Source organism: Vicugna pacos, chromosome 1 (assembly GCF_048564905.1).
Source record: "Vicugna pacos chromosome 1, VicPac4, whole genome shotgun sequence".
In the NCBI taxonomy this organism is placed as follows: domain Eukaryota; kingdom Metazoa; phylum Chordata; class Mammalia; order Artiodactyla; family Camelidae; genus Vicugna; species Vicugna pacos.
Window position 1 is genome coordinate 99,875,257 of NC_132987.1, and position 19,119 is coordinate 99,894,375.

The following is a 19,119-nucleotide window of genomic DNA, read 5'->3' on the forward strand; positions in this document are numbered from 1 at the left end:
TTTTCTCTAGTCCATGAAGCAATAACTTACGATACTTTTTTTTCTTTTTTACTGATTTTAGTACAATCAAGCCAGGAAAAAATGGAAGTCCAGCCTGAAATGGGCAAGAGTTGGAAGATAATTCTTCATTTGTATAGTAGGTCTGATATATCTTGTTTTAAAATAAATTTAAAAATAAGGAAGCAATTGATTTTTATCATTCTTTTCTGACCGCTCTAAGTATGCTGATCCCAGGGAGAATGAGTACAGAGAGAAAAATGTTGATTCTCAGAAAGTAGATGGTGAGTGTACTCATCTCATCTATGAGTAAGCTGTGGCTTCATCAGCAAAGTTCCCAGCCTCTGTCCCCGCCCTGCCTGTTTCCACTCAAAACTGGGCCCAGCACAGTCCCATTTTTTACCTTTATTACACTATGATTACAACCAAATTTTAACCTACCTCCTCAATCTGATCTCTTCACGGTTGAGGACAGGAATCAGAGGCTCTTTTTGCCCTTGACCCAGCCCCTGAGCCTGGAAGCCTAACACAGTGTGGTTAGGGTACGTGTCCCAGGCGCCTCAATGCACCTGGCACTGTCCCTTCTTAAGACAGTGAGCAGGTTTATTCAATGTCTACCCCTTCTCCAAGACTCAATTCTAATTTCACTTACTCCAAAAAGCTTCCCTGGGTTTCTCCAGTCCAGAGCAGCTGCCTCCCCTGAATTCACAGTACTGTAGATTCTGTGTCTGGGAAAAATTACACCTTTTGATACCTTTTGATACCTATCAGGTGATATTTCACAGTGTTACATATGTTTTACATCTCAACTTTGCAATTAGACTGATAATTATCACAGTCACCATTTTTGAGTGCCTATGATATGTGAAGGAGCATTTATGTTTTTAAAATTTTACATCAAACCTTCATAGTAGTTATTGTCCTCATTTTACATGTGAGTAAATGGGGCACAAGGGTTAAATCACTTTCATGGGACTATGGAAATACTGTGCATCAGACTTGGATTGGAATCTTATGTATTTAGAAGGCAGAGATCTTTGCTGAAATTCTTGGATATTCCCTTGGCCATTTTTACAGTGCTTTATCTATATTAGATACTAAAACATTATTTTCTGATTGACTGGTTTTAAGCACTGTCTTAAAACTGCCCAGGTTATCATAAGTAATGTTCTACAGCATCAACCAAAACTAATATTTAATGCTGTCAAACAGGGCACAGAGCAGACTGGCCCCAGGCCAATGCAATCAGTGATGATAAGAAAAATAATTCCGAAGGAGGAAAACAAATACTTGCATGGACGCATGATCAGGTATACATGCTTCAGAAATAAGCAATGACTTTGGCCAAGGCACTGTCTTTGTTTGAAATGCTAAAGAGCTGGAAAGAAGAGACATTAAGGAACATGCAGGCATTTTAGAGCATTTTCTGCAGGTCTCGAGAGCAAGATTCAAGCACATCTGAAATAAAGTAGTTGTTAAAAATGGTTGTGAACAGGGATAATATAAAAATATTTAACACGTAGGAGAACACATACCAATCAGAACAGACAAAACAAGCTTTAGAAAAGAGAAGAACCGTAGACAACTTGTCCGTGGACAAGAACCACGGACAACATGGGTTGCCATCCAGCCATCTGGGTGCATGCTGCCTTAGCATTAGTCCTGGCTATGAGTCACCTATTGGCTGAACACTTATTGAACAAATGCCTCCTTCGTCCTCAGCATGGTTCTGTTCTAGTCTGCTGTGATCATCATATCCCTGGAGTTACCAGACCCTGCAACCAGGCTGTGGAGACCACAGTGATTCATTCAGCAAAGTCTCTTGATTACCTACTCTGTGACATGCACTATACTAGACACTCAGTAGACAAACACAAGTTAGACACCCTCCTTGCCAGGGAGTGAACATTCTCACTGACTCTTCACCAAAGTTATCCCTGGTGCAATTCTAGTAACTGTTTTACCATGAAAGGATGAATTTAACATGCTTTCCTAAGAAGTCTATGTTTCCATTAGGGTCTCTCCAGAAGCAGACCCTGAGGCAAGGATGATGGGCAAACATAGCTGTGCTTGATTACCAGGTACCTCTGCTGGCAATGTGGGGAGTCAAAACCAGTAACCCACTGGTAAATCCCTCTTATTTAGACGCTTTAGGTAAAAGTAATTTCTATTACCTACAAACAAAATGTTTTAACTCAATTATGGCAGATATCGAGCATGTTTGAGGAACATCATGTATAACTTGCCCCATACAAGTTGAGGTGGGGGTTGGAGAGGTGGAGGAGAGAAGGCAACCAATAAGGGGTGCATTATTAAACCAGTCACCACACTGGATGACTACAATTTAGCCCCCTGAGAAACTCGGGATTACCCTGGCCAATTATTCCCCCTGTGCTCCTCAGTTATTAGCTAAGGGCAGCCCAGTAACAAAATGCTCATGGTATCATTTAGGGATCGTATACTGCCTTCGATGGAAATGAAAGGATGATCCAGGAGGAAATGGTTGACACTTCAACAACATCTACTGTAGTGTTTTTCTTCTAAAAGTTACAGACCTCATGTAATTAGCACAATAGATTCAGCTATTGTCAAACAACAGTTATCAGAGATCTGCTTTTATTAAGGCAATATGCTGGTAACTGAGAGACAAGACATGGCACAAAGTAGTTTGTCTGTTTCTTTATATTCCACATTATTTAACATTAGCTCCTAATATGACAAATTTTTTTGCCCTCCAGAAATTTGCAATCTAATTTTATGGGACAAATTACACTCAAAATGACATTCCGTGAGCATCTACCTTAATGAATTATACAACCAGCAATTTTTACTTTCAGGCAACGGGATTTAATTTTATCTGATTTATCCAGAAAATTAAAAAAAGATTTATTGATTGTTTACTAGCATCAACGTTTGGCTCCCCAAAAGATCACCAGAAAAACTTGTTGATCAAGCAAAGCTAAATTTATTAGACTTACTGCACTACAGAAGGTCAATCTCTATAGGGTTTTAAAGACTGGATCTAGTGATTGAAAAGCAAGTCAGCAAAGCAGGGAGCTATTCGGGCAGAATTTATAATACAATAGCTTTAGATTAAGTGAACACAGTGAGGTAAGAGCCTTGAAATGAGTCTTGATGAGCAAGCTGTTAGTCTTGGTTTTAAATGGTTCACAACCTTCCAGGAACAAGGATAGCCCGGAGCAAGCAGCTAAGCAGCATTTGCCCGGATCTCAGTGTTGCCCACACGGGGACAGGGAGTTGTGTTGGTTTCGGCTCTCATTGAATAGTTTATAGGCTCAAATGGAGAACTCAACCACCAGATCTCCAGAAGGATGAGAACTAGGGTATCTTAGCAAACTCGATGGTATTAACACACAAAGCCTCCTCAGGGCACCGTCATCTGGAGGCTGGCTCCCACCACCCTCCATTTCCGAGTATCTCACTTTAAAAATCCTCGGTGGAGTGTGGGATACGTGGCGACATTGTGGTCAAGAGGGACAGGGTCTGGAGTTCTGTATTCCACAAAAGTCCCATGGAGAGGAGAACAGGTAATTTCCCAAAGGAAGAGAAATTAAGCAGACAGAATCAAGAGAAGGCACCACAACGGTCAAATCTCTCAAACTCTTTCTCCTCATGCGTATTGAATTCTCATTAAAACTGTTTCTTTATGTTGTTTTTCAAAATTTAACAGTTTTTTGATGTTTCAACTTTTTGTGGTGGTTCCAAATGCAAAATTTATATTTTTAAAAATCATTTCTTCCTACTCCTCTAATTGCTTCCATACAACTAACCACTGCAGTCAAAACATGTCAGTTCTATGTCTGTAATGTGCTTCTCCACCTGCCCCCACCTTTCCGTCTACCTACAGCCAACCTAATCTGTTCTTAACTTATGTTCTTCCCCAAATTTCTGCAGTAGCGTTCCACATTTTTTTTCACATTTATAGAATCTCTTGTCTACTTCCAGATTAATAATCTTCTCAAAACAGTAATTCTTTCATTTGTAGCTTTTCCTGATTCACTCACTCACTTCCTGTTCCCTATCAGTCAAATGTCACACACTCTGTTCTCACTTTAAGGTCACTTATAACGGCCAACACTTCTCTCTCTGTACTTACATACTAGTCATCTTCATATACCCTTTGCTCTAACCGCACACATAACAATGCTCCCAGGGTGCTCCTGCTGGTTCTTATCTCCAAACTCCTTGGGAACACAGTGTACACACGATTCACCTTTATATTCCCCAGATACTGAACACAGTCCCTTAGGTTGCAGTTTGAATGACTGCTCTGATGAACAGAAAATGATTGCCTAAATGCTGCTTTGAAAAACACCATGAGGCGAAGTTCAGGATGAGTGGGAATGAATATTGCGATTGCTTATTACTGTCTGTCGTAGGTAGTATGCGCGTGCACATGCACACACCTGGCGGACAATACCAGTGTGTGTCCCTGGCACTTCCCATCTTTTACTGCATATTAACACTTGTTGAATAGAGTTCGCCAAGGATTTAGAGTGAAGAGATCTCAGAAAAGGCCTCTTTGCTCCTCCTTGGTTTGAGAAATAAGACTTCCATCTGCAGAGCCTGGCCATTGTTAGTGAGAGCCAAGAAGATAAGATTATAAAGCAATAAGTAACTTTGCTGTTTGCTTTAGAAAAATTTCTGTAAGACAACTTGTATGGACAAATATTTTGCTCTCCTATCAGGACAATAGATTGCTCACCTGGGCAAACAACTCACTTCTCAAATTTCAGTTAACTTAGCAAGATTGACTTCAAGACCCTGTCCTCTAAAGGCCACCAAAAACTAAACTATTATGTCATAAATATTACCCAGGTCCAATCAGTTTCCCACCATGAACCATTCACCCTAAGACCCACTTACACCCAGACTCCAGACCCTATAAATACCCTCTCCTGCCAGTTGTCTTCTTGAGACATTTCTAAGACTCAGTAAGGTAGCACTCTTCCTCACACTAGTAGATTGGTAAACTCGGCTTCGCACATCATGTTTTGTGTTGGTTTTTAAGAGCTGGCACTTGATAGTGGATGTAAGGACTGCTACAAAACAATGGGAACAACTGCATGAAGTCGAGAACTCTTCGGTGGGAGCTGACTTGTAACTTTCCCGTTCTTTCAGGGACAGGTAACTCAAACAGGTACTTTGTAAGGCAACATGACATTTTTTGCACATCTTCGATGCAAGGAGAAGAAGATCATTAGCCTTAGATACTGGCACTGTCAAGCACAAAAAGCCAGTTGATTCTAGAATCCAGTCATGCAGAGGTTTTCAAACTGTGGTGTGCATAATAAGCATATCAGAGGGGCTTTTTAAAAATGCTGATAAAGGTCCAACTTCCAGAGGCTGGTTCAGAGGTCTGTGGCAGGGCTCAGGCATCCATATATTAAATAAACTGGCAAGTGATTCTAAGGCAAGAGGATTTCTGACCATGCCGTTAGAATCCAGAGCAGTATCTAAAGTCCAGTCACCTAAAAACTATTTCTACCGCTGGTCAGTTCCCTCAATGGCCCTTTCAAATAATTCAACTGTCTTTTGACTATTTTTGTGTTCATTTGTCAGTCCTTTTTTTTTTTTTCATCTTTTTGATAATTTAAGAATCTCAAATAGAACAGAGGAAAGGTGGGAGGGAAAGAGATAGAGACATAAACAAAGAGGGAGAGAGATTCATCTTACCTAATTTTATTTTTCTGTTATCATATTTTCTGTATTTTACAAAAGATGATAATTTTCATTTTGTATGTTGACTTTTGCTGTTTGTTTTGAAAACTTCTTTAAACCAGGCTTTGGGAGACACTCCCTTAACAATACAGTATTTCTAGCAATATGGATCTCCTGACAACACATAAAATATAAATTATAATCAATTGTCCTGCAATATACATAATGATACCTGAAGAAAATGGAGTAGATTTGTCAAGTATTCATTTGGCTTTAGGAAATGCATTCTGTTAACTAGCTTATATGCATGTCAGAAATCACTTCTCCTTTCCCATAATAAACCTTTGACTTTGCATAAGAAAAATAAAAATAAATAGATCCCCTACCTCAGACATACACTGAGTGCTAGAAAAAGAATGAAAAGAAGGGAAAAAATGGGAAGGCATTGCAGGTTATTGAACAATAGCTTTTCCTTCTCGAGTTTGCCCAAGGCCAGCCCTGCAAGCCCTGTTTGAACTCAGCTCTTAAAAGCAGTTCTTCCGAACAAGCATGAGGGATGGTGAAATAACCCCAGGAACACTGTAATTAAGGTTTTGTATAGGTGACTAAGGCAATTGTTAACTTCTTTCTTGCAAAGGTCAATGCCTTATGTCGTTCATCCTGACAAATTCAGAAAAAAAAAAAAATTTACACATCAAAGGTAGTACCTTTCTTGCAAAGCAGTGTATTTCCCCAGACACCTTTTTCAACCATTTTAGATGAGACTTTTCTTACCAAGTTTATTGGATGCCAATTTTTCCAGGAGCATGCCCTCTTTTATTCATTCAGCAGGAATTGTACCCATCAAACTTGCAATACAACTATTTTGCATGATGGTTGGATTGTGTGATTGGTTTAAATATATGTATACTGTCTAGCTTTTATAACAGATAAGCCAGATAAACTGTTAATGCTTTCGAACTCTCTAGGCTGTATGAATGATGGAGATTTCTGTGTTATCCCTGAGAAAGTTGCGGATACGGAAAACAGTTTTAATCCTCTTTTTACGCTGTGCCTGTCTGTCGGTGGAACAAGTTCAGAGAATGACTATATAGTAGGAATAGCCACAGGCTTAATTTTCAAAGCCAGGTAATATTATGCAGTCACATATTTTTAATCTATTTAAAATATAAAATAACTCAATAAGCTGATACAGATAAAGTAACTGTTGTACCTGATGAATAAGAGTTTTGTACAGGCTGGATTCAGGCCAGGTGAAATTTCCATTTGTTAGCATTGTTGCTGTCTAAGGTGTCAACATTTAGTAAAATTTTAATCTTTCAGTAAAAATAAACCAGTGCTTTTTATGCAAGAAGGGACAATGATAAATATAGCCAGAGCCAATCTTTTAATTGTACCTTAAGGTGTTCTGTCACCTGTATCTAATGTCTTCACTTCAGCTTTATGCTTTGGATTATATTCAGCTAGATTCATTTTAGCTTCTAATTACAATCACGAGGTGTCTATACGAAGTGGAAAATGTGAGCAATTATTTAGATTGTCCAAAAAACATAAAAGTGAGTTCAGCTGAAAATATGCAAGCAAGCGGTGTAGAATGAGGTATATTTGAGATGGAGATTCTATTAAATCACCTCCAGTTCCCTGTCTTTGTAAACATTTTTTCTTCATTTTTATTTTCTTACAGTTTGTGGATTTGTGAATCTGGCTGCAGATTCTTCTTAAATTATCTTGAGGCATTTTGTTTATAACCCAGTTGGGGATAGCAAGGTTACCCATGCCTTTGAACTCTACCCTCAGAAAAGGGAAGATTTCTATGAGTGCATGATGACAAGTGTGCCTTACATAACCTGTTGTGAATGTTCATAGAAATAAAGCATCGCTTGAACCAGTTTCTCTTTGCCATGTAAATGAAAGGCATTCTGAGGCTCCTTTATGTGAAGGAAGTATCAAGGAAAAGAAATTCTACCAACGCCACCCCCACCACCCCCCACACTACCTACCCTGTGTCTCTTCCCTTCAGTGTCCTGAGAGGTAATTCATTTGTTAACTTCTGGTCACCTTACTGCTCACTTCCTGGTGTTTTATTTAAACCAGGGTGTTCAGCCTAGCATCACCTGGAGCTTTTTAGAAATACATCTCAGCCTCATCTCAAACCTACTGAATCAGAATCTCCATTTTAATAAGATCCTCAGACGTTTGCAAAGACATTAACATTTGAGAAACTCTAAATAAGACCTCATTAGGCCATAACCTGACTTGCTATCCTCTAATTAAACCACACTCTCTTTGGAAATACAAAGAAAGGACTTCTCATACTCATGCACATTTCTGTAATTCTGCATGAGATCTGACCTCACCTGTCCTGACTCTCTATTGTCTCAATAGCCCAGGAATGTCTTCAGAGTCTTCTCCTGACATGGGCAACTTCTTACTCCAAACGCATGGCTCTTCTACAATGATGACAACTTGGGACACCAGTAAGGACAGGGGCAGGGAAGGCTTTTGAAATTGTTCTTTAAATCATATCATGTAAGCAAAAATGGGGCCTACCAACATGTGAAGAAAGTCTTGTTCATATTTGCTTTCCTTGTAAAGGAAATAAATCAATCACAACTCATAGCCAATTCTCTTCTATTATAGGCTAGTCTTGACAGTGCATTTCAGGATAACTTCTCAGCCTAGATCTTCAGGAGGAGCAGCCTGGGCCTCTCCATTTGGTACTGATTCTGAAGTTCTTTGCTTTTTTAATTTTTATAACCTTTTTTTACTGAAGTATAATTTACAATAACGTGCTAGTTTCAGGTGTACAATCTGATCTCTTAGTTTCAAATGCATTTTAGATATTCTGCATTTGTACTCTCCTCTCAAAATTACTGTTTTGGATATCATATTTTACATCTAATTATTGTGTGTATCAGTTAACTGCTTATTGTGACTATCGATGGTTTTACTCCTGTTGCCTTTGAACCTCCCTTCTAGCTCTGTGTGTGAATGATTTCCTGCCTTTACTAAATGTTTACCTTTACTGGTGAATTTTGGGGGGGATGTTTTCAGCTATTATTTCTTCAAATATGTTCTCAGGCCCTTTCTCTCTCTCTTCACCTTCTGGAACCCCTGTAATGCAAATATTAGTCTGTTTGATGTTATCCCAGAGGTTTCAAACTGTCTTCATTTCTTTTTGTTCTTTTTTTTTTTTCCAGTTCAGCAACAGTGATTTCCACTACTCTGTTTTCCAACTCACTGATGTGTTCTTCGGCATTATTCAGTCTACTGTTGTTTCCTTCCAGTGTATTTTTCATTTCAGTTTTTGTATTTTTCAGTTCTATTTGGTTATTCTTTATAATTTCTAATTCTTTGTTAAAAGCTTCTAACTTTTCATTCTGCACATCCATTCTCCCCCTGAGTTCTTCAGTCATCTTTACGATCTTTCTGGGGTGGATTGCCTATCTCCACATCACTTAGTTCTTCTTCTGGGGTTTTATCTTGTTCCTTCATTTGAAACGTATTTCTCTTTCTCCTCACTTTGTCTAAATTGCTATTTGTATTTTTATGTATGTAGTAGGTTAGTTTCTTGACCTTGGAGGTTTCTTCCTGTAGGAGACATTCTATGCATCTCAGCAGTACACTCCCCTCTTGTCACCCAAGGATGAAGGGCCAGCTGGTCCCAGGGTAGTGTCTGGTCTGTGTTTGTGGACTCATGCAGCAGGCTGCAGGACTGTTGTTTTCATGCTTCTGGCATCTGCCCCCTTGTGGTTGAAGCTGGTCTGGAGGTTTATGTAGACTTCCTAGAGGGAAGGGCCAGTGACTGCCCACTGGCAGGTGGAGCTGGGTCTTGGCCCTCTAATGGGCAGGGCTGTGTCTAGGGGCTTGTCTAGCGGCAGCTGTAGGCTCAGGAAGTCTTTAGGCAGACTGTCTGCTGATGAATGGGCCTGTGTCCCTTCCCAGTTTGTTATATGCCCAGCATTGGAACCTACAGGCTGTGTGGGGTCAGATCTTGGTGCCAAGATGTCAGCTTCTAGGAGATCTCATGCAGATGAATGCTCCCCAATATGTCCTCCACCAGTGTCTATGTCCCCAGAGTGAGTCAAAACTACCCCCTCACCACCTCCCCAGGAGACCCTCCAAGGCCAGCAGGTAGATCTGGCCCAGGCTCTTTAAAGTCACTGCTTTTGCCCTTGGCCCAGTGCACGTGAGATTCCATGTGCACACTTTGAGAGTGAAGTCTGTTTCCCCCAATCCTGTGGAGCTCCTGCAGTCAACCTCCACTGCCCTTCAAAGCTGAAGGCTTCAGAAGCTCCTCTTCCTGTTGTCAGACCCCCAGGGAAGCCTGATGTGGGGCTTAGAACTTTCACTCCTGTGGGAGGACCTCTGTAATATAATAATTCTCGTTTGTGAGTCTCTCACCCAGGGGGTATGGGATTTGATTTTTATCATGAGCCCACCCCTCCTACCCATCTCACTGTGGTTCTTTCATGTCCTTAGTTGTAGAAGATCTTTTCTGGTAGGTTCCAGTCTTTTCCATCAATGGTCGTTCCGCAATAAGCTGTGATTTTGGTGTGTTAGTGAGAGGAGTCTAGGGTCCTTCTACTACGCCACCTTGGCCACTCTCTGATTCTGAAATTATTGATAGAATTATCTTCTAAATTCTTAAAACAAGTATAACTGATCCTCAGAAGGGCATCGATTCTTTTTCCTTTATAATAATGGCAAGTAATTATTTACTGTAACAATGAAAATGATTCTGCCAAGAGCAGTTCACTCTCACTTTGCCCAAGATGAATGAGTACAGGCAATGCTACAGTCCTCCTCACCCTTACACCTCCTGAGAATAGCTCTTCCCTTTTCCTCTTCTCCATTCCCACTGTAACTGTCATGCCTGTGTTCTTATTCTTATTGTAGACTATTGCTATCATCTCTTAATTATTCTCTCTGACTCTAAATGCAGTCCTTTCTCTTCACTCCCCACACTTTCTGAAATATGCATCTGGTCATGTCCCATTCTGTTCCAACATTTTCCAATGGCTCGCACACCATCTGCGTGATGATATACAAACCTGTTAGTAAGCCATGCAAGGGTTTACTTGGTCAGGCTACTACCTTTCTGTGCCGTCCCGTGTCTGCAAGAAAATAAGACGTCATTAAACCATTCTGATCAACTATTCCTTAATTAATCAGCACTCAGATTAAGAATATAAAGAAGGGCTCCTCCCGTTCATTTATCTTTTAGCAGTTTATTACAGTGCTCCAACCTCAATGTGCATGTGAGTGCAGATTCTGATTCATTACATCTGATGTGCAACCGGAGATTCTGCTTTTGTAAGAAATCCTCAGGTGAGGTCCATGCTGCTGGACCACATGTTTTCGCAAGGATTTAAGGTTCAAGAATAATTGTGAACCTTCCTCATATTACTAAAGCTCCAGAGCACCCTCATTGTGTTATTCAGATCCATGGTTCAGAGGGCAGTAAAGATGAAGCAAAGCCAGCCATGTGGCATGCTGTTTTAGAGAGGTCTAGAGGTAGTAATTTTAAAGACATTCTTGGGCCCATCCACTCCTAAACAGGTGCAAGGAAGCAAAGAGGAAAAGGTGGTTGGATGATATCAGAAGTTGCTTCAGAAGGATACAGTAGCAACTCTCCAGAAATTAAAGCTGGTCCCAACCTAGCTTAAGTGATGGAAAAACAAGTGCCTCTTGATGATAACAAACTTATTTTGAATAGACAGCTTCTATATGACAAAACTTTATACAGATTCTTTTGCATTCCTCACATATGAAGATAGTACCATGCATTAAATAGAGGTTAAATACATGTGGAATGAATGAATGAATGAATTTTCTTTATTGTACAAGATAACTGGAAGCTTTCTGGATTCAAGAGTCTTGGATGACCTATTAGTTATGGCAGATTGTTTAGGCTTTATTCAACTGCTTTTGATAAGCACTGAGTTATGCTGGCTTATGTAGGATAAAAAGATTCAAGAAAAGTACACATCACATAAACTGCCTTTTAACTGAGTGGGATGGCTGGCATTTAAGCACTGTGGTTTTTATGTTCTGTGCAGGTTGTCTGCCACAGTCTAGCTGAAGTTTAATACTAAATAATGTTAAGTATGTGAATTTGGGAAAGAATTTGCATTTATATCGCATATGGTTTGTTACCCAAATAGAACTGAGTGGCTACATTTTTTCCATTTTTTTCATGTCTTATTTTGTTAATCATTCCAAACACATTTGTTCCATTCCATAAAAATGAGCAGCTTACCTTCCACCTTTGTGAAATTACTGTTAATCATTCTCTAATGTCTGCATTATCCCATTTAAACCGTTCCCCTGTGGTTTTACAATTCCTTCTGCTCACTAATCCAACAGGAGGAATGATGTGCAAACAGGCAAATATAGAGAAACAAATAGGTTTTTCTTGTGACTCTTCATTATAAGCCTCGTCAGCAACATTAGAGTTTCTCAAATTGTTATTTAAGAGTCAAATAAATCTATGGTTAGAGCATCTGAGCCAACAGGCTTGGAATTTGTCCAAGTGGTGATATAAGCCCTATATAAAATAGAAGATGTTTTTATATCCATGATATACCCCCCACTTCCTGCACCTAACCTTAATCTTGACTGATAGGACATTAATCTTAAAACTTGATCATGGTTAAAGAATAACTGGAAACATGTGAGACGTGTCATGGAAAGAGAAAATGCATATAATTTCTCAAGATCTATGTCCCTCTTACTACCCAAACTTTTCTCAGGTGACAAAGGATTGCATATCTCCACGTAATTGTTTCATGAGTAAATCCACCAATAACTATTGCCAAATATCTGCATGGAGTATAGAAACATCTAATCAGTTAGCTGGATATTTCTCAAATATTAAGATGTTTGGGGTTATATAAGTAATATATCTAGATATTTAACTGGAATTTATCATTCTATGTGAGTGCTTTGTATTTTGTACACAAATATTTGAATATGCATTTTGGACTGAAATTTTATCTGGCTTTCCAGGATTGTATAGCTGTAACATTACATATCTATGATCATGTCACTTTTATTTTATGCATAAATCCTGCAATTTACCCAATTGGTAAATTAAAGTAAGCACATTCCAGTCCACACTGACACTAGGTAGATGGTAAGCCAGTATCACCTGATAACATTCACGGGGGCTAGGGAAGGAGGCAGAACAAGAATGCTGAGGAGGGGGTACATTTCATTTGTTCATTTTCTTTCTAATAATCCTCGGAGATGCAAAGTTGGGGAAAAGTAAGCAAGAATAATGATAAAACAAGAAGCTGACTAAATACCAGAAGTACCAATACCGCGCTTAAATCCTGAAATAAAACCTTTATCTTCTCCATCACCTAGGACACAAGAAACTTTCTCATCTCAGTAAAGATAACTCTTTCGATGCCACAATCCTAAATTCTCTTTTTTTGTTCTGTATGTCTGGGGTCCTCACAGTGATGTCACACTATGATTATGCTCAAGTGTGGGTGAGTAGTGACAATGCCCCCTATTGGCTTCTCCTTGCTCTGTGGGAAGTAACAGAGGGATGTCAAAGTTTACCACGTGTATCATGCCATGCCTCTGTCCAGTAGACAGCCCACTTGACGACCATCAGAGGAAAAAATGATCCAAACATGAAATATCCCACTGCTAATTTTCTCCCCCACCATATACTGAGATCCTATCTTGTGGTACATTTTCCTTTGAAACTTTTTGTTGTTTTGTATCTGCTAAAGAGTTCAAGGGGTCCTGTCTATTAACCATTTCCTATAGCTCTCTCTTTTTTAGCTCTCATGGTTTAACTAGGCATGGTATTACACACTCAGGCCCATGAAGTAGCAAAGATTTGTTTAATTCCCCATTTTAAAATTATCTATACTTCTGTTTTCCTTCTGTTGAACCAGCCTTGCCATGGTGTGGTTGAAGAGGAACTGAACATCAGAGAGTCATATTTCTTTATATCAACGTGAAAGGGAGTTTATCCTAGAGGCATTACCTTATTTGAACATTTGGACTCAATTATAGTTATAATACTATTACAAACACAGAGAGAAATACTTACAATGTAAAGCTCAGTGGTTTAAAAAAAGATATAAAAATGTATACACAAAATGATGTGATTTTTTTTAAAAAAGTGCATAAAATAAAGACTATAAGTATTTCCAAAAAAAAAAAATACGGGTACAGAACACATGTGTAAACTGAAGCCCCCTTCATCTCTGCCGGTGCCCTCATTACTGACATTCTTTTTTAAACTACAGCGCCACTGACATCAACTCTTATACTCCTGATCGTATCTCTGCTGAAGTCTTTTATAGACAACCCTTTTCTACAATTTACACCTCATTATAAAAATCAAATTTCTGGCTGTCAGAAAGAAATGGAGTGCAGCAAGCTGGGAACGAGTTCTCTGACATACTGAGTTGGCATGTCAGCCTGGAGGTGGAACTCCCGAAACAGAAAGTTGGAATTATAGATACCACCTACATTCATTCATAAATAGAAGAAATAATGGTGGCTCAGAACAATGATCTTCAAGTTGTGGTGCACAAAGATTCTAAACAGTATTTTAATTTTAAAAAGTTGACTTATGGCTGAAGATATCACAGTTCACCAGGACTCATTTCCTTCTGACACCATAAATTAATTTCACATTTATCTTATTCGAAAACACAGAAATATTCATGATTTAATAAAGTGAAATATAGTGGTTCAGCTCCCTTCAGAAGGAGGTTCTGCCAGTTTCGTTAACGCGCTACTTCTAATCGTGGTAACACTAGTCACTTTTGCTATTTAAACTTTAATCTGCCCTTTCAGCCAGTTTGAAGTGATATGTAGGTATCGAGTGTAGCTTTGATTGTTAACTAATTATGAATTGAAGTTCCTTAGAACATTTACATAAATTCGGATCGCGTGAAAAGAACTAAAAATTAGACTTATGAGCTTCATAAATCATTTTGTCTGCATTCGCTCTTTATTAATGTGTTCATTTTTTGAAAGAATTGATGGATTCTTCTTTTACTCATCTCCCTCCACCCTCTATTCTCTCACCATCGGCATCTAACACACTACTTTCTTACGAGCAGTAAATGAATGTATGTGTCTGTTAGTGTATGTAGGTGTGTTTCTTTTTCATTAATGAGAAGCAGAATGGAGTGTCCATCCCTGGAGAGCTTCAGGAAAATAATAAAACCTATGTTTTGTATGATGCATTATTCCCCTCAGGATCCTGGGCCAAATGATCTCTTAAAGTCAGTTTTTGATCTATAACTAAATGATCAGTGAGCCAGCTTCAGGTCGCCCTGTGCTATTTAGTACATAGCACTATTGCTCAAGAGTACAAAATGGTGCCCCTGGGCTCTGAAAAAATTAATGTACAACCCTGAGGGTCCAAATTACTGCCAGGAGTGATTTAGGTAATGGGAAGTAAATTCTATTAATATCTAGTTAAGTAGTTAATCAGCAAGTAAAACAATAATAATAAAAAAATTAAGAGTTAAAATTGTTTTCTCATTCTGTCCTCCATGAAAAGAAGAATCTGTTGGGTGTGCCCCTCATAAAAATCTTCAATAAATTTTAAACTAGTGATTGAGACTCCCCTTGGGTTTCTCATCTCTAAACTAAACACACCTTATTCCTTTAATATTTGCACTAAGATCTATTTTCACTCCTTTAATCACCTTCATTGCTCTTTGCAGTGTTCTCTTCAGTTTATCCGCATCTTTATCAATGTGATGATCCATAATGTTAATCCAATGAAAGACTAGAATATACTGTAAGAAGTCATACATGGCAGATCTCTAGTTTTTGTAATGACTAATTGCAATCCTGGGTAGCCCTTCCATTGTTACGGTAGTACCTAAAATTACTCTGATTTATGTACCAAGCTGATGAACCAGGTACTGTTTAAAGATAATAGTTTTGAGAATGAAGCATTTTGCTAACCACAGGAAGGTAAAGGAATGCATGTAGTCACATTGGATGACCTACTGTAGCATAAAAATATACGTCTCAGTCTGCTAGACCGATAACTATTGGTGTGCAGACAGAGTGGCTTCTCCCTCAGTAGTCACATCTACCTGTGAAAGAATCCTGACTCTAATAAAAGAACACAGGCTCACTGTAAATTGTACTTCAGTGTTGGTGTGATAGTCTCTGTTTGGTACTTCTTACTATCTCATTTTTAATAAGTTTGTCAGTAATTTGGCCAATTAGTGTTCCTGGAAATATTCATTACTGTAGTTGAAACAAAACTAAGGAAAAATCAAAAAAAGCCACATGCAAGAGAAGGATACATGACGCACTTCCACACTCAGTCGTCTGTTTGCTGTTTGCTCTCCCTAGCACAAGCAATTTCTTGATAGACTTGATTGATAGGAAATACTAGTTGTCTGAACATATTCAGTCACCCTAAGGAAAGTAAAAAAGAATTACATGCTCTGGAAAACAATGCCTCGGATCAGGGCTTAGTGTGAAATTCATCAGGATCTGTTTGTTTTTCCATTTTAAGAATCAGTAATGCTCAGAGTTCCCTGACACTATCTAACTGCACTCAGTCTGTTTCCAAATGGGAGAGTTAAAGTTGTACCACTTAGAACAGCTATTTTGAAAAAAATAGTTCAACAAAATATGGCCTCACTGAACTTGGCCATTGGTAAGGAGAGAGGAAAGGAATCCAGTCAATAAAGACCCAAAATAGATGGCCCTGTCCTTCTTCCTAACTCATGTCTCTTTACTGCTGTGATATATTTTCACTTCTTCCACGATGTAATTATATCCTGTTGAGGCACAGCACTCTCAATCACTTCAGTAGCTCCTTTAGTTCTTGAAGTTACTGTCTTTCTCCAAGTAAGAAAGAACTTGAAGGAAGGTGGCCAGTGAGAGGAAGGAGTGTCAAGCCATCAGGCCCACCTCCATAACCCAGTGTATGACATCAACAGTTTTATTCACATGAGGACAATTGATTCTCCTTAGAAGACTGGTAAGGAACACTTTGGAGAACATCTTACTGAAACTTAAAAAAGAGGAGATAAAATCTGTCCTAACCCTATGAGGAAAGTAACTCACAAAATAGGTGAAAATCAAAGGAATTGACGCTCATCCTGGGGCAACAGGTGTGGTCAATTTATTGAGATTAAATGTCACTGAGGAAAGACATAGCTGTACATAGTTACTTAGGTCTAATGGAATATAAGGCTACCCTTTGGGGAACTTAGGAAAAAGAGCTGAAACTTTGTTGGTAACAGACTTTACTTTCACAGTAAAATCCGTAAAGTCATCACAGGTATCACTGGCAATGTTAGACTTCCACACCTAGATATATCAGACTCAGATTGTTGAAAGACAAAGAGGTTCTTGAAAGCAACAAGAAAGAAATAACTCATCATATATAAGAGATCTTCATTAAGATTAACAGCTGACTTCTTATCAGAAACCACTGAGACCAGAAGGCAGTGGAATAATATATTCAAAGTGCAAAAGAAAACTACTATCAACCAAGAATTCTATGTACAACAAAATTACCCTTCAAACATAAGACATTCCCAGATAAATTAAAACAGATAATCTGTCAGTACTACCACTAGAAATACTAAAGGGAGTCCTTCAGACTGAAATGAAAGGATACTGGAAAGTAACTTGAATTCAAGTGAAGAAATTAAGAAAAAAAAGTGCATAAAAGCTAATTTTAGAAACTCATAAAAAAGGGGGTAGGAAGGCTCTGAATTGAAGCCCACTGTGTACATTCCCTTTTTTGTTAAGGACCGTAAAGAAAGAAAATTGGATTAAAATGACTAAGAGTTCTTGGAATATTTCCTGCAAGTGCCAATAATTATAGATTTTGGTTTCTCTGGTTCTCATGGCTCTAATCTTCAGTAGCTTATTACAATGAACAACACAACGTAAGATATTTTCCATACAGCACACATTTAGCTTCCTCACATTATAGGCTATGGGCCAAGATTCTAGTTCAAATACATTAGGTTTAAGTGATGTGATAGAAACCACAGGACACGTGAGAGTTATCAAATACTACACTGTCCATGCTACTGAGCTAGACTGTACCAGAAAGAGGCCAGCTTTTAAGACTTCCAGCTCTCGTCTCCTACAATTCTGAAGTAGATCACTGAGTCCATCTTTATTAAATGTGTATTTTAATGACAGGCTTACAAGAGTGTTTGTTGTTGTTTGTGGTGGTGGTGTGAAGAAAAATAAAGATGAGAAAAGAAAGAAAAAGAAAGAAAGAAACATGGGCTAAGGTAACTATATAGGTAAATATAAAAGTATGTATTTTTAGTTTTAACTCTTTTTTTCTCTCTGATTTAAAAAACAACTGTCTAAAGCAATAAGATAAAACTATGTTGATAGGCTTATAATGAATAAATATGTAAGTTGTTTGATAATAATAGCACAAAGGGAGGTAAGGAAACAGAGCTACATAGGAGCAAAGTTTTTTATATGATTGAAATGAATATGGCATCCATCTGAACTAGATAGTTATAAATTAAGTGTTCATGGTACTCCCTAGGGCAACCACTGAGAAAATAATTCCAAAAAGTATAGCACAAAAAAATGAGAAGGGAATTAAAGTGGTATACTAGAAAATCTCTAACACAAAAAAGGCAATAATGGAGGGATATAGGAGTGAGAAAAACATAGACAAGGCCTACGAAACCAATATCAAAATTTAAGATGTAAATGCATAATTTATATTAAGGATAATTACATTAAATGTAGATGTATTAATTGCTGAGTCATACAGTAGTTCTATTTTTAGTTTTTTGAGAGACCTCTATACTGTTTTTCACTGTGTCTGCGTCAATTTACATTCCCATCAACAATGTACAACAGTTCCCTTCTCGCCACATCTTGGCTGATGTTTGTTATTTGTGTTCTTTCTGATGATATCCATTCTGACTGGTATGAAGGGGCATCGCGCTGTAGTTTTCATTTACATTTCTTTGATGATTAGAAATGTTGAGTGTCTTTCATGTGCCTGTTGGCCATCTGCATTTGTTCTTTGGAAAAATGTCTTTTCAGTTCTTCTGTTCATCTTTTAATTGGATTGTTTGGGTTTTGTAATATTGATTTGTATGAGTTGTTTATATATATTGGATATTAACCCCTTATCAGTCATATCATTTGCAAATATTTTCACCCATTCAGGAGGCTGTCTATTTGTTCTGTCAACGGTTTCCTTTGTTGTGCAAAAGCCTTTAAGTTTAATTAGGTTCCATTTATTTATTGTTGCCTTTGTTTCCTTTGCTTTAGGAGATGGATCCAAAAAATATTGCTGCAATTTGTCAAAGAGTGTTCTGTCTATGTTTTCCTCTAGGAGTTTTATAGTATCTGATCTTACATTTAGGTCTTTAATCCATTTTGAGTTTAGCAATTCCACTCCTGGCTCTATATTTGAAAAAACCAAAACAC